Source organism: Jaculus jaculus, chromosome 8 (genome assembly GCF_020740685.1).
Source record: "Jaculus jaculus isolate mJacJac1 chromosome 8, mJacJac1.mat.Y.cur, whole genome shotgun sequence".
Classification (NCBI taxonomy): Eukaryota; Metazoa; Chordata; class Mammalia; order Rodentia; family Dipodidae; genus Jaculus; species Jaculus jaculus.
Genome location: NC_059109.1, coordinates 23,781,866 through 23,797,543, shown reverse-complemented (window position 1 = coordinate 23,797,543; position 15,678 = coordinate 23,781,866). Strand labels below are relative to the sequence as shown.

The 15,678-nt window shown below is 35.9% G+C and overlaps 1 protein-coding gene across 1 annotated transcript in view; it reads left to right on the top strand.

The window, feature by feature from the left end:
- The window catches only part of Col19a1 (collagen type XIX alpha 1 chain), a 332,428-nt gene that overhangs the window by 125,651 nt on the left and 191,099 nt on the right, over positions 1 to 15,678 (top strand). The window lies entirely within an intron of this gene.

Sequence of the window (15,678 nt, the reverse complement as noted above, 5' to 3'; positions counted from 1 at the left end):
AAGAGATAAGAGAATTTCTGGGCTTACTGTTTAGCCAGTCTAACTAAAAGTTACAAGTGTTAGGTTTGATGAGAGACCATATTTCAAGAAAATAAGTCAGAAGAATCATAGAGAAAGACACCATACATCATCCTCTGGTTTCTATATGTATGTACATGTGATACACACATCTGTGAATATATGTGCATATACCACACACTCACAAGTACAAACATACCACATACTACATGTATACAACAAAATATAAGATAAAATTTATCATGCATTACTGAAGGTAAGTAAATATAAATATATTTTGATGTATACATTTATTTCAAAACTAAAAAGTTTTTTAAGCCTGGTGTTGTGGTGCATGCCTTTAATCCCAGCACTTGGGAGGCAGAGGTAGGAGGATCGCTGTGAGGCCACCCTGAGACTCCATAGTGAATTCCACATCAGCCTAGGCTAAAGCAAGACCCTACCTCAAAAAAAGGGTTTTTCAAAACATCAAAAAACTTAACAAACTCATTAGAGAAGAAAATAGAACAGTATGCTAAAATATGCATTGATAAAAATAAAGAGCTTTGAATGATGGTTTACAACACCCAAGCATGGTCTGCCAGAGTCTCTAAGGAATAGTCAGAGGAAAGTTGAAAAATAGTTCTGAAACCAACAGTAATTGGGGAAATGAGCAAGAGTGCTGCTTTCTTGGTGAATCTTTTACCATACAAGGGTGAAGGAGATAGACACAGAGAACACTCAACTCCTACCAAACCAGATATCCAGAGACACAGAGGCTCCTAAGACCTCATCACTGAAGTAGACCTAAGACAAACCCAACATGGCTCAGGGAAATTCATAGAAGGGGGGCAGAAAGGTAGTTAGAACCACATGTTGGGACATTATGTACAGAGACATTGCCTCTTACCCATAACTAATGGCTAAACCATGCATGACCCACATTCCCCAATGAGGAGGATCCCTGCAGAGAGGGGAGGACAGGTGGAGGATAAAGATGGGATCAACATGGTTGTATACGCACTGTGCACATAACTAATAAAAAATAAATAAATAAGAGAGGTAGGTGATGCCTGAATACTTTTTACCTTAATGAGATAAGTAAAATGGGGAAATTTCCAAAGCAGCAGAGAAAGTCTAGAGCCTGTCCTAGACAGATTAGCTGGGTTCAGGATACTTCATTATCCTATTGAGAAACAACACTGATGGCTGACTTCAGGACCCAGAGAGATTTAGAAAAATCAGCACTGTACTTACAATAATGGACATCCTAAAGAATTAGGACAAAAAATAAAATAAAATAAAATAAAATAAAATAAAATAAAATAAAATAAAATAAAACAAGGCCATATGCAGGGCCTATGTTTGCTATGTCTCCATGGCTCAGCCTCCTAAGATACAGGACTCTTCTACATTATCTTTACCCCTTTCTTTTGATTCTTCTTTACCCAGTCTTCTCTCATCTCCCCTCCTCCTCGTATTCTTAACCTAATAGCTCCTCCTTCTAGTTATATTCCCCTTGTCAACTTTCTCTGTGTCAACTCAGTACCAGTCACTAGTCTTACTATGCTTCTTTCTATCTTCTCTCTTTTAAATGTTTTTATTTTTATCTGTGAGTAGAAGGGGGGAATGAATGGGCATGCTAAGCAAATTCCAGTTGCATGCACCAGATAATGCATCTGGCTTTCCATGGGTCCTGGGGAATTGAACACAGAGAAAGCATTGCCAGTAAGTACCTTTAACCACTGAGAAATCTCCTCAGCCCCTTTATCTTGTTCTATTTTTTCCCTTTCCATCCATACTCACAATAACTAATATGTTAGCATATAAAGTACTATGAGCATCCTTCTACTCTCTAAAATTAACATTTAACGGGTGATTGTTTTTTGATTGAGTATGATTGGATTTTCATAGTGGGCTTGTATTTGGATAGAAAATGTTCTTATAGGCAGTATTGTCTCAGGAAAGTACTGGAGATCAAGCTTGGTGCCTTTACTATAAGTATTAAAGAGGAAAATGATACCTCAACCATACTATAACATATAGTACACCTTGAAGATTGCAAACAATTCAACTTAAAGAAGAGGGGCACTGCTGGAGTGATGAATCAGTGGTTAAGGTTATTGATTCAAACCAGTGGCAAGAGGTCCCAGTGTGCCCATTCTCTCTATTTCTCTCTATGCTTATAAATAAAAAATATTTTAAAAGAAAGGCAAATTAAATTTAAAATAAATCAACTACAGGTGTAAAAATCCCAAAATAAAACCACAAGAAACATGAAGAAACAAGGATATATGTATACCAAAGATTTTTAATCTTCCAGAAATGACTCCCAATAAGACAGGCTTAGATGATATTCCAGACACAGAATTCAAAGAAATGATTATAAATATAATCAAAGAAATAAAAGAGGATACAAACAAATCCCTGAAGGAATTCCAAGAGAACACAAACAAACATAAACTCAGTATAGGATGTGAAGATGAAGTTCACTAGTATAATAGAAATACTGAATAAAAGTTGAAATATTAAATGTTATAAGTGAAAATTCTTTTCTTTTTTTCATTTTTGGTTTTGCAAGATAGAGTCTCACTGTAGCTCAGGCTGACTTGGAATTCACTATGTAGTCTCAGGGTGGCCTCAAACTCAGAGCAATCCTCCTGCTTCTGCCTCCTGAGTGCTGGGATTGAAGTCATGTGCCACCACTCCCAGCTCAGAAGTGGAAATTCTTTAAGTCCAGTGAGGTCAGTGGAAGCCATCACCAATTGAATGGATCAAGAAAACAAAATATTTAGCACTTGAAGGCATGGCAGATGAATTAAAACATTCATTCAGGAACAAAGGTAAATTAGTAAAAATGTATGAACAGATCATGTAAGATCTTTGGAACATTATGAAATGACACAAATCTATGAATTGTGCTCATACAATTAGAAGAATTCCATGCCAAAATGATAGAAAACAGTTTTAGTAAAATCGTACCAGAAATTTCCTCAAATATGGGGCAAGAGATGTCTATCCAAGTACAAGAGGTATCTAAAACATCAAATAGACAGGACCAAAAAGAAATTCCTCACATCCTGTTTTATTTAAAACACTTATGATACAGAAAAGAAAGTGTATTGGTATCTACAAGAGATAAATACCATGTCACATATAAGGGTAGATTCATCAGAATAACTGCTAATTATTCATCAGTAACTTTGAAAACTGGAAGGGAATGGAAAGATGTATTTTAAGTTCAGAATGAGCACAGCTACCAACCCAGAGTACTATACCCAGAAAACAAATTGTCATAATTGAAGGAGAAAGACAAACTTTCCATAATAAAAGAAGACAAAGGAATTTATGACCACTGAGCCAGCTCTCTGGCAGATACTGGAGGAAATTCTCCAGATCTAAGATGAAGATAAACATCCAAGAGGCTACAGGAAAGAATAAAGTACACAGAAACATTAGCTAGCAAGAGAGGATTAGGAACACACCAAACACCACAGAATCAATAACAACATTGAATGATAATGCTCTCAAATCACCAATAAAGAGACAGAGAACAACAGAATAACAGATTGTATTAAAAAATCCTGACCTTTATATTCGTTTATTCAAAGAAATATACCTAAACTTCAAGAAGAGATGCCACCTTATGTTGAAGGGATGGAAAAAGTTTTCCCAAGCAAAGGAACTAGGAAGCAAGCAGATGTTATTGTTCTAAAACTTGACAAAGAAGACTTCAAACACAGCCTACTCAGAAGACATTTTTTCTACAAGGTCACTTCCTACTTATTAAGTGGACAATCCGTCAAGATGGCATTATTCTTTTAGACATAGATAACATGAGCCCAATTTTCTAAAACAAACACTGCTAGGTGTATAGCCACAGATTAAACCATAGGCAATTGTGGATAACTTTAATAACTACGCTCACAAAATAGATAATCCTGACAAAAATAAACAGAGTAACATATAAGTTACATTACAGCACAGCTCAAATAGACCTAACAGATATCTACAAACATTTGATTCAAACACTGCAGAACATACATCTTCTTTTCAGAAGCCTATTCAACTTTTTCTAAAGTAGGTCATATACTTGAACACAAAGTAAGTCTCAAAATATATAGGAAAATTGAAACAACTTACTGTATCCTAACTAACCACAATGGAATAAAGCTGAAACAAACAAGAAAAACTATAGAAAACACAGAAATTCATTGAGAGTAAACAACACAGTACTGAATATAATGTGTCACTAAAGAAACCAAGGAGAAAATAAAAAGTTCTTATAATAAAAATAACTAAAAAATATAAAAATGGGAGTAAACAATAAGAATTAAATAGAAACAATTATATATTTTTTCCAATAATTGTTCAGTAATAATATGAAATGGTACACCACACCACTAACAAATTCATGTCCTAATATTCGTAAATCACTCTACTCCCCAATAACAGAATATATATATTTTTCAAATGCAGTTGAATCACTGACTAAAATAGCCTACATTCATCATTACTGAATGAATCTCAATGAAATTTAAGAACGCTGATCACATAAATCATGTTTTTGGATCACCATAGAATTGAATTAAAAATAAATATCACAAATATTTGTTAATTTCTAGAACATTTAGAAACACAACCATATGCTAATAACAAACAAAATGACCTTTGTCAGGCTGGACAGATGTGTTAGCAGTTAGGGACTTGCCTGCAAAGCTAAAGGACACAGGTTTGATTCCCACTGCACATGTAAAGCCAGATGCACAAGGTGGCACATGCATCTAGAGTTTGTTTGCAGTGACTAGAGGACCTTGAGTGCCAATTCTTTCTCTATCAGCTTCTGTCTCTCTTTCAAATAAGTGAATAAATGAAATATTATAATAAAAATCTTTGTCAATGAGGAATTTATAATTTTTATTATTGTTGTATATTGTTGGCTTCTCCAGTACTTTTGTTTATTATCACTTTAATGGTTGTAGTATTGTAGCACATTTCATATTGGGGGTTTTATTACTGTTTATTTGTTTATTTGAGAGAGAGAGAGAGAATTAATGGGCAAACCAAGGCCTCAAGCCACTGCAAACAAACTCCAGATGCATGCACCAGTTTGTGCATCTGGCTTTACTTGAGTATACTGAGGAATCAAACCTACATCCTCAGGCTTTGCAGGCAAGTGCCTTAACTGCTGAGCCCTATCTCCAGCCCTGGATTTTTATTCCTTTAATAATCTCTTTAATGTCTTTTTCCTGATTACTTATTGTGGTAATTTGAATGTATGCCCCCCCCCCCTTAGACTCAGGCATTTTGTAAAAAACTTTAACTTGGATCTCCAGCTAACTGGCTGGAGAAGGTGTCACTGGAGGAATATCCTGAAGTCCAACCCTTAGGTGTCACTGGGGATAAATTTGAATTCCAGTGCAAAGGTTTGTAGAGCAGACTGAGCGCTCATGGATTTCTATACTTGCTTACTTGCTGCTTTTTGGTGTTTGTGGACTGATGTTTTCCCTCTCTCTCTCTCTCTCTCTCTCTCTCTCTCTCTCTCTCTCTCTCTCTCTCTCTCTCTCCCCTTGGATGTATGAATGAGAGCCAGCTTCATCTGCCATTGATTGAACTTACCTTGGATCTGTAGTCTTGAAATAAATACCTTCCTCCCATAAAACTGTGTTAAGTTGGATTTCATTCTAGCAATATGAAACTGACTACAACACTTACAATCTTTTGGCTAATAAGAAATTAAAGATTTCTTGATATTAATGGAAGGCTGTACAGTAACTCTTTTACTAAAAACAAAGTTATGTTAGTCACAGAAAATATCGTGACACTAAGGATTTTAGGAGAACTATTCATACTAAGATGAGATATGGGACCATGAATTTATAATAGTACTAGTGCAGTTTTCCCCATTAGTCAATGATCTAGACGTAAAAAAGAGCACAGGCAGTAGGAACTATCGGGATTCTTTCCATCAGAAAGACTGCGAGCAAGGGTATTTAGAGTAGTAGTTCAAGATCAATGCAACAGATCATGAACCTGGATAAAAATGACACTGGGATGGTAGATTTTTATCTTTACTTGACACAGTCTATAATGGTAATGTGAGGTTACCTGACTAATTGGAAAAGGATCTCAAGATACAGGAAAATGTGTTAGGGAACAAGGGGGAATGAAGTCAATGCTCTCTCTCTATTTTTTTTTTTTTTTTTATCTGCTTATCCCTGTTGAAAGCTGGAGCTGGGTCCTGCTGATTTTCCCTGAGGAAACCTGTAAAATGTGCCTGGGTATTATCCTACAAAGCAGGAAGCTGACTCACTGATCTCCTACTTTCAAGAGTATCAGTTCACTCCTTCTTCTATGCTACCTTTCTGGGGTTAAACAAACCTCTTCACTCCAGCATCACAGAAACAGAAAACTTAAATGGGGGTGGTTATACCTTAGGTGAAATTTGACAGCGCTTTAGGAGCTGTCCACCATAGCTGAAGCTGAAACACAAAGTTATCCCTGAGCATGTGGGACAGACTGAAAATAAACCAGTTGAATGAGAGTCCTGATGAGTTCATGCTTTAATGAACAAGTAACCTGAGCTAAGTGGAAGAGTTCTTTGACCATGAATGTTATGTATATCCTCTGAGCTCTACCAGCAAGTGAGCATGAGAATATTTATCTTCTGAACTTGCTACTCGACCAGAGAGATGGCTTAACAGTAAAAGTACTTGCCTGTGAGGCGTTAGGACCCAGGTTTGACTCCCCAGAACCCACATAGGCCAGGGGCACATTGTAGCACATGCATCTGGAGTTTGTTTGCAGTGGCTGGAGTCCCTGTCATGCCCATTCTCTCTCTCTCTCTTTCTCTCTCTCTCTCTCTCTCTCTCTCTCTCTCTCTCTCTCTCTCTCTCGTTCTCTCATCCCCTCTTAAATAAATAAATGAATAAATAAATATTTTAAAGAGTAGCTCTTACTATATAAAGTACATAGTACAGAGCCTGGCATAGAGAATACACGATTGGATATTATTTCTAATATCTATTGAAACACACTTTACTAATGTTAATAGCTACCTGTGTTATAGATAATGCAAAACTCCGTAGAAGGGTCTTACTAATTACCTTTATGTAATATTTTGTATACCAAGGCATTGAAATTTATTTTGGAAGGTCATTAAATTTTGATATAGTTTTAAAATTAGGGCTGAGGAGAAGACTCAGGGGTTAAAGGTCTTTCTTGCAAATTCTGACGTCCTAGGTTTGATTCTCCCGTGCCTAGGTAGATGTGCAAAGTGGCACATGCATCTGGACTTTGTTTGCAGTGGCAGGAGACCCTGGCATGCCTATTCTCTCTCTTTCTCCCTATCCCCTCCCCATTTTCTTCTCCCTCTTCCTCTGCCCCTCTCTTTTCTCCCTAACTTTCTCTGTCTCTCAAATAAAGAAATAAATATTTTAAATTAGCTGGGAGCTGGGACTGTAGCTCTGAATCCTCTCCTTTCATAAGGATTCTTTGCTTCTTTGTCACTTACTTTCAATTTGAGTAAACTTTCCCTTTGTTTCACTCTCCTAAAAAAAATAGTTTCATGGAAGAATGGCAGTGAGAAAACCTTCAGTGTAATCTAGTTTCCATGTGCCCTCCATACTTTGATTAAGATTGCTTTTAGGTTTCCATCAGACCAGATTTCCTGGGTTTATTATATTTTCAAAGAAATTGCAAAAGGTTGTGTATTTTATGTTTTAAATATTTTATCTTTTTTCTATTATCCAAACAATCTAAATTCATCCTACTTCCTAACATCCTCTGATGTCAAGTAAGTTTTCTTTCTTCATAGTTTAAATCTGTAATGCTTCCGTTTTGTTTTATTCATTTTTGTCTTGAGTGGAAAGAAAGGAACAGCTGGACACTATTTTCTACTTTTGTTTGTTTGAGATTTATTAAATATGCAACAATTGAATTTTTTCTTGTCTGAATATAAGATCTACCCCCTTTCTTTTGCAAGGAATGATAGAATTTAAAATAGATAACCATTAAAGACTATCTGGCTAAAGTTTGTAACCTGAAGAAGTAATATCATTGAAAAGAATGTTGTTAACTGGCGTTTCTTTTGATTTTCTGGGTTATTACCTGAAATATCCTTTGCTAAACTGCCACCTGGAATGTTAACATTTTCTTTTGAATTATGAAAAACCTTTGCATACAAATGATACCAACTTTTATTATTAAGCCACTAAATGATACCTTCCCAATTTATCATAGTTTTTATTTGCCCTATCAATTTGTTAATTTATCAGACACATTATTTTTCTCTTGAATATTTTGTTCTATGCTTAGAGGTGTTTTATCTACTATGAGCTCTTAGTTATGTTCAACTATATTTTCCAGTCCTTAAATATTTATATGTTGACTGTTTTTCCATCCAGATTTAAATACAAAATTATTTTATTTATTACCACATTTATTTGTTGTTTATTACAGTTGTTTGAATATGTGATATACTATTGTTAACCATGATTTGTTCCATATACATATTTATGACATATGCCATAGATTCCTAACTGGAAGTAATGTTTATAAGCATATATTTTTGCCAGTACTGAGGGTTCCTGGAGTTGATGATAGCCTCTAGTTTATAATAAGTGGAAACCAGGAATGATGCTATACATCTATAGGGAGTATCCCTACAACAAAGACATGAAGACTTGCCTGTAGTTCCAAGATTAGAAGAGAGAGATGATATAGGTAGCTTGATCATCTACCTATATATTTTTTTATCATTTTCTATTTGTAGGGGGTCTAGGGATTGATCCCAGGGTTTCCCACATTACGTTAAGCAGATGTTTTACCCATAGGCTTTACCACTAGCCTTGGAATTGTTACTTTAAAATCAAGAGTGCCATCATTGTTAATTAATTTTTACAATGTGGATGTTATTCAAAGAACTGTATTTGTCTTCTTGAATCATGAATTTCACTTCCTGTTATTAACATGTGTTATATACCATTTATGCGACATAGAAACCTTGAATGTTTCTTACCACCCTAAATAGATGTTTTGTTCTCTTATTGAAGCTCTTTCTTTGTTAAAATATTTTATTTATTTATTTCTGAGAAAAAGAGAGAGAGAGAGAGAATGGGCATGCCAGGGCCTCTAGCCACTGAATATGAACTCTAGACACATGTGCCACCATGTGCATCTGGCTTACGTGGGTCCTGGGGAATTGAACCCAGGTGCTTAGGCTTAACAGGCAAATGCCATAAATGCTAAGCCATTTTCACATTCCCCTGAAGCTCTTCTTAATTGTCATGTTGTATCTGCTGCTGTCTGCTGCTGTGTTTTATAGTTGTTGGTGCTGTTTTGAGATACTTGGAATTGAATTCATCAGCACTGTTTGATGACATTTTTTTCTGATATAATGGAAAATGTTCTAATGTGAGGAGTTCAATAGGGTGAGATCACATGAAATGTATCTAGGCTCAGAGATAAACTGAATTTTTAAATTTTAATTAATTCAAATAGCTACATGTGGCTGATGGACAATCTTGTGGACAATATCATCAAGAATAACTCTATTTGACAACTTCAACTTCTTTCCAACTTCTTTGTGTGTATATGTGTATGTACATAGATATAGATATTCAGATGTCTATATTTATATGTGTTTTCAGCAATCAAATAATTAGTGTTCAATTTTATTATATGGTAATAATACATAACTTGTTAGATCATTGGGACTACATATAGTACCATTGCCGTTTGGGTCCGGATTATTGTTTTCCACCCTTTGATTCCCTCCCCGCCCTCGCATCCATCTTATTGTCTAGTCCATGAGGTACTTGCTGGGTATGTAAGGCAGCTTGGGCAAAGGTTAGGTGTTGCAGATGAGTGAGACTATGTGTCGATTTTTTTTCTGTGATTGGGTAAGTTTGCTGAGAATGATCTGTTCCAGGTTCAACCATTTTTCCTCAAATTTCTTTATGTAGTTTTTTCTTACTGCTGTATAGAATTCCATTGTGTAGATATACCACATCTTTGTTATCCATTCTTCTAATGATGGACATCTGGGTTGATTCCAGCTTTTAGCTATTACGAATTGAGCTGCTACAAACATGGTTGAGCAAATCTCTCTGGCTTTTGGTTTGAAGGTTTTAGGGTATATGCCCAGTAATGGTATAACTGGGTCTGTTGGTATTTCTATAGTCAGCTTTTTCAGGAGTCTCCATATTGCTTTCCAAAGTGGTTGTACCATCCTGCATTCCCACCAACAGTGAATGAGTGTCCCTGCTTCTCCACATCCTCGCCAGCATTTATTTTCATTTGACCTTTTGATGTTGGCTATGCTTATTGGGGTAAGGTGGAATCTCATAGTTGTTTTAATTTGCATTTCTCTGATGATTAGGGATGATGAACATTTTCTTAGGTGTGTGTTTGCCATTTGTATCTCTTCCTCTGTGAATTGCCTGTTTAACTCCGTGCCCCATTTTGTGAGTGGGGTATTTGTCTTCTTATTGTTTAGACTTTTGAGTTCTTTGTAAATTCTAGAGATAAGGCCTCTATCAGTTGGATAACCTGCAAATATTTTCTCCCACTCTGTGGGTATTCTATTGGCTTTGTTTATTATATGCTTATCTGTAAAGAAACTCTTCAGTTTCATATGATCCCAATGGTTGAGTGACTGTTTAAGAACTTGAGCCACTGGGGTTTTATTCAGGAAGTCTTTTTCCATTCCTATATCATGGAAAGTACTTCCTAAATTTTCTTCCAGTAGTTTTCGAGTTTCTGGTCTTATGTTGAGGTCTTTGATCCATTTGGATTTGAGTGTTGTGCATGGTGAAATGTGTGGATCAAGTTTTAGTTTCCTGCATGTGGTTATCCAGTTTGTCCAGCACCATTTGTTGAAGATGCTATCTTTTTTCCAGTCTATATTGTTTGGGCCTTTGTCGAATATCAAGTAGCTATAGTTGCTTGGCCCAAAATCCGGGTCCTCAAGTCTATTCCATTGGTCTATACTCCTGTTTTTATGCCAGTACCATGCTGTTTTTATTACTATGGCTTTGTAGTATAACTTTATATCGGGTATGGTGATGCCACCAGAGGTATTTCTTTTGCTGAGGATATGTTTGGATATGCGAGGCCTTCTGCCTTTCCATATGAAATTTGAGATCATTTTTTCTATGTCTGTGAAGAACATTGTAGGGATTTTAATTGGAATTGCGTTAAATCTATATATTGCCTTTGGTAGGATTGTCATCTTCACAATGTTAATTCTGCCTATCCAGGAGCATGGGAGGTCTTTCCATCGTTTCAAGTCCTCCTCAATTTCTTTTTTGAGAGTTTTTATATTTTCATTGTATAGATCTTTTACTTCCTTGGTTAACGTTATTCCAAGGTATTTTATTTTATTTTTTGCTATTGAAAATGGGACTATGTCCTTTATTTCTTTTTCTGTGTCTTTGTCATTTGCATACAGAAATGCTTCCGATTTTTGTGCATTGATTTTGTATCCTGCTACTTTGCTATAGGAGTTAATCACCTTCAGGAGTTTTGGGATGGAGTCTCTCGGGTCTCTTACATATACAATCATGTCATCAGCAAATAGAGCTAACTTAACTTCTTCCTTTCCAAATTGTATCCCTTTTATTTCCTTCTCCTGCCTTATTGCTTGGGCTAGGACTTCCAGAACTATATTGAAAAGCAGAGGTGAGAGAGGACATCCCTGTCTTGTTCCTGATCTCAATGGGAATTCCTCCAGTCTCTCTCCATTAAGAATTATTTGGGCCTTTGGAGCTTTGTATATTGCCTTTATTATATTAAGATGTGAACTGGCCATGCTGATTCTCTCCAATGTTTTGATCATAAAGTGATGTTGTATCTTGTCAAAGGCCTTTTCTGCATCTATCGAAATGATCATGTGATTTTTATGTTTAAGCTTGTTTATGTGGTGTATTACATTGACAGATTTTCGTATGTTGAACCACCCTTGTGTTCCTGGGATAAATCCCACTTGGTCAAGGTGGATAATGCTTTTGATGTGTTGTTGGATTTGGTTTGCGAGAATTTTGTTGAGGATCTTTGCGTCTATGTTCATTAGGGAAATAGGCCGATAGTTTTCTTTTCTTGTGGCGTCTCTGCCTGGTTTTGGGATTAGGGTGATACTAGCTTCATAGAAGGAGTTGGGTAGTTTTCCCTGTTCTTCAATTGTGTGGCACAGTTTTAGGAAGATTGGTTTGAGTTCTCCCATGAAGGTTTGATAAAATTCGGCTGGGAATCCATCTGGTCCTGGACTCTTCTTTTTTGGGAGGTTTTTATTACTTTTTCAATCTCCATGAGCGTGATGGGTTCATTGAGGTGGTTGATCTGCTCTGAGTTTAGCTTTGGTAGATGATATGCATCCAGGAATTTATCCATCTCCTCCACATTTTCCAGAGGTTTTTGAAATAAGTCCTGATAATTCTGCCGATTTCACTGATGTCTGTTGTAATCTCTCCTTTTTCATTTTGAATTTTGTTAATTTGGAGTCTCTCCTTTTTTTGCTTGATCAAATTGGCCAGAGGTTTGTCAATCTTGTTTATTTTTTCAAAGAACCAGCTCTTTGTTTTGTCAATTGCCTTAATTGTTTCCTTGGTTTCCAATTCATTAATTTCTGCTCTGATTTTAATTATTTCCTTCCTTCTGGAGCTCTTTGGGTTGGATTTTTCTTGTTTTTCCAATGCCTTTAGGTGGATGGTTAAGCTATTGATTTGGGATTTTCCTGTCTTTTTTATGAAGGCATTGAGTGCTATGAATTTTCCCCTGAGGCCTGCCTTCATTGTGTCCCACAAGTTTTGGTATGATGTGTTCTCATTGTCATTCAATTCCAGGAATTTTGCAATTTCATTTTTTATTTCATCCACTATCCATTTATTGTTTAAGAGTGTGCTATTCAGTTTCCAGTTGCCGTTGGGGCTCTTGTTGGTTTTTTTGTTGTTGATTTCTAGGAATATAGTATTATGATCTGATATCATGCAGGGAATTATGTCGATTTTCCTAAATATGTGGAGGCTATCTTTGTGACCCAGTATATGGTCTATTTTAGAGAATGTTCCATGGGCTGCTGAGAAGAATGTGTAGTCTGTGGATTTGGGGTGGAAAGTTCTGTAGATGTCTGTTAGGTCTAAGTGCTTTATGGTTTTGTTGAGCTCTCTTACTTCCCTGTTGAGCTTCTGTTTGGATGATCTGTCTATTACTGATAATGGTGTGTTAAAGTCCCCAGCTATGATGGTGTTGGTGGTTATTTCTGTTTTATTGACAAGTAGGTTTTGTTTTATGAACTGCGGTGCCCCTGTGTTTGGTGCATACAGATTTATGATTGTAATATCCTCTTGATGGATTGTTCCCTTTACAAGTAGGAAGTAGCCTTCTTTGTCTTTTTTGATTGTTTTTGGTTTGAAGTCAACTTTATCTGATATTAATATAGCTACACCTGCTTGTTTCTTATTCCCATTTGCTTGGAATATTGTTTTCCACCCTTTCACCCTGAGGAGGTTTCTGTCTTTAGTGGTAAGGTGGGTTTCTTGAAGGCAGCAGATTGAGGGGTCTAATTTTTTGATCCACCCTATTAGCCTGTGTCTCTTGATGGGTGAATTAAGGCCATTAATGTTTAGGGTGATGACTGTGAGATTTGATTTGATCCCTGTCATTTTGTGGTGGTAGAGGTATGTTGGCATTTCCATGGAATTTTTTTTTTTTTGTATCTACTCTGGGTTTGATTGCTGTGATCTTCTTCTTGTAGGCATTTGTGTTTGGTTATTTGTTTCTTCTCTGTGGAGAATTTCCTGGAGTACTTTCTGTAGGTTTGGTTTTGTGTTCATATAATTGTAAAGCTGAGTTTTATCATGGAAAGTTTTCCTTTCACCATCTATTATAAGGGAGACTTTTGCTTGGTAGAGTAGTTTGGGTTGAAAGCCATAGTTTCTTAGAGTTTGGAGAGTATCATTCCAGGCCCTTCTAGCTTTCAGGGTTTCCATTGAGAAGTCTGAAGTAATTCTGATGGGGTTTCCTTTGAAAGTGGTGTGCTGTTTTTCCCTAGCTGCTTTTAGGATTTTTTCCTTGGTGTCAATGTTTAGAGTCTTAATGATAATATGCCTTGGGGAGTTTCTCCTTTGGTCTAGTCAGTTAGGAGTTCTGTTTGCTTCTTGAATCTTGATGGGCCTTTCTTTTAAGAGACGGGGGAAGTTTTCTTCAATTATTGTGTTAAATAAGGGACTACATATATTTCTGTATAGAACAATTCAGTATCTAATGTCCTATTTTTCTTAATTGGGAACTGATGTTAATACTTTTGTAAGTAAAAAGAATGTTCATTGTAAAAAAAAAAAAAACTTAAAGAATTTAAAGTAAATATGGCCTTAGTGACACCAAGCAAACATTACCGCTACTACTGTCTGAATGTTTTTGCACACACACATGCTGCATATACTCGCTATAAAACACACACACATACACACACACACACACATGCACTCACAGTAAAAGACCTGGTGGGATTATTTTACTGAATGATATTTTAAAGCATGTTACTGCTTATACAAATAATGCATGTTCATTGTTAGAGAAAATGAAAAGCACCAGTTTAAGGTGAAGAAGAGCCATCCACAATACCAGAATGCTTTCACTAACCACCTCAATTGCCTTGTCTTGTCTTCTCCACATTTTATTATTCCAAGTCAACTGTAAGGCTAGATAGGCAAACAGCTGGATAAGGAGACAAGTAGTTGTTTTTAAAGAATTGAGCTGTGCTGCTAATACTCATGGGGTGCCAATGCATCAGTAAATATATTCACCTTTAGGTTGAATATCAGATAGAAATATATCACTGTTGTTTTGTGTCCTTCACCATGGTATTCATAGTCATTTTGAACAGTTGTAACATTAAAATATAAATATGTACATATATAACATTTACTAACTGAATATCTATATTTGTTGCTTGTGTTTTACTATTTACATCATTTTTTTCTGTTAGTGTGTGTGTGTGTGTGTGTGTGTGTATGCCATGACCTCTTACTACTGCAAATGATCTCATGATGCATGTGCCACTTTGTGCATTTGGCAAGATTTGTAAACTGAGGAAATGAACCCAGGCCAGCAAGTTTGTAGGTAAATATCTTTTAACAACTGAGCCATCTCGCTAGCCCAGAATTTTTCTATAATATAAGCATAACAACCCTCCCAAATCTTATTTTAATGGCTGCAACATAGGCATTCATATATATGCAATGATTTATTTGATCAGTTCTATAACTAGTGGGTATTTGGAATATTCTTAATGATTTAAATACCACTGCATTTGACCTACTTAAAGTTTTCATCTCTGAATATTTCCTTAGGATACATACTTGAAAGTGAAATAACAAGGACAAGTGAAAGAGACAGATTTAAGATCCCTGATATATATTGCCCTGCAGAAACTTCTTTCTTGCTCCTAGAAGAAAATAAATAATCCTTGTTCTAATTCTACCCTTTAATCATTTTTATGCAGCTTTCCTTTGAACCTTTAAACTTCTCTTTGGTTTTAGGACTCAAATAGCTTTTTTTTTCTTAATACATGTTTCTTTCAGGGGATTAACAAATTAATTGCTTTGTTATAAATATTCAAGTATTTCATCTCTCACTTTTTCCTTGTAAAGTTTCTGGGATACAACAAATTTCATTTGTACA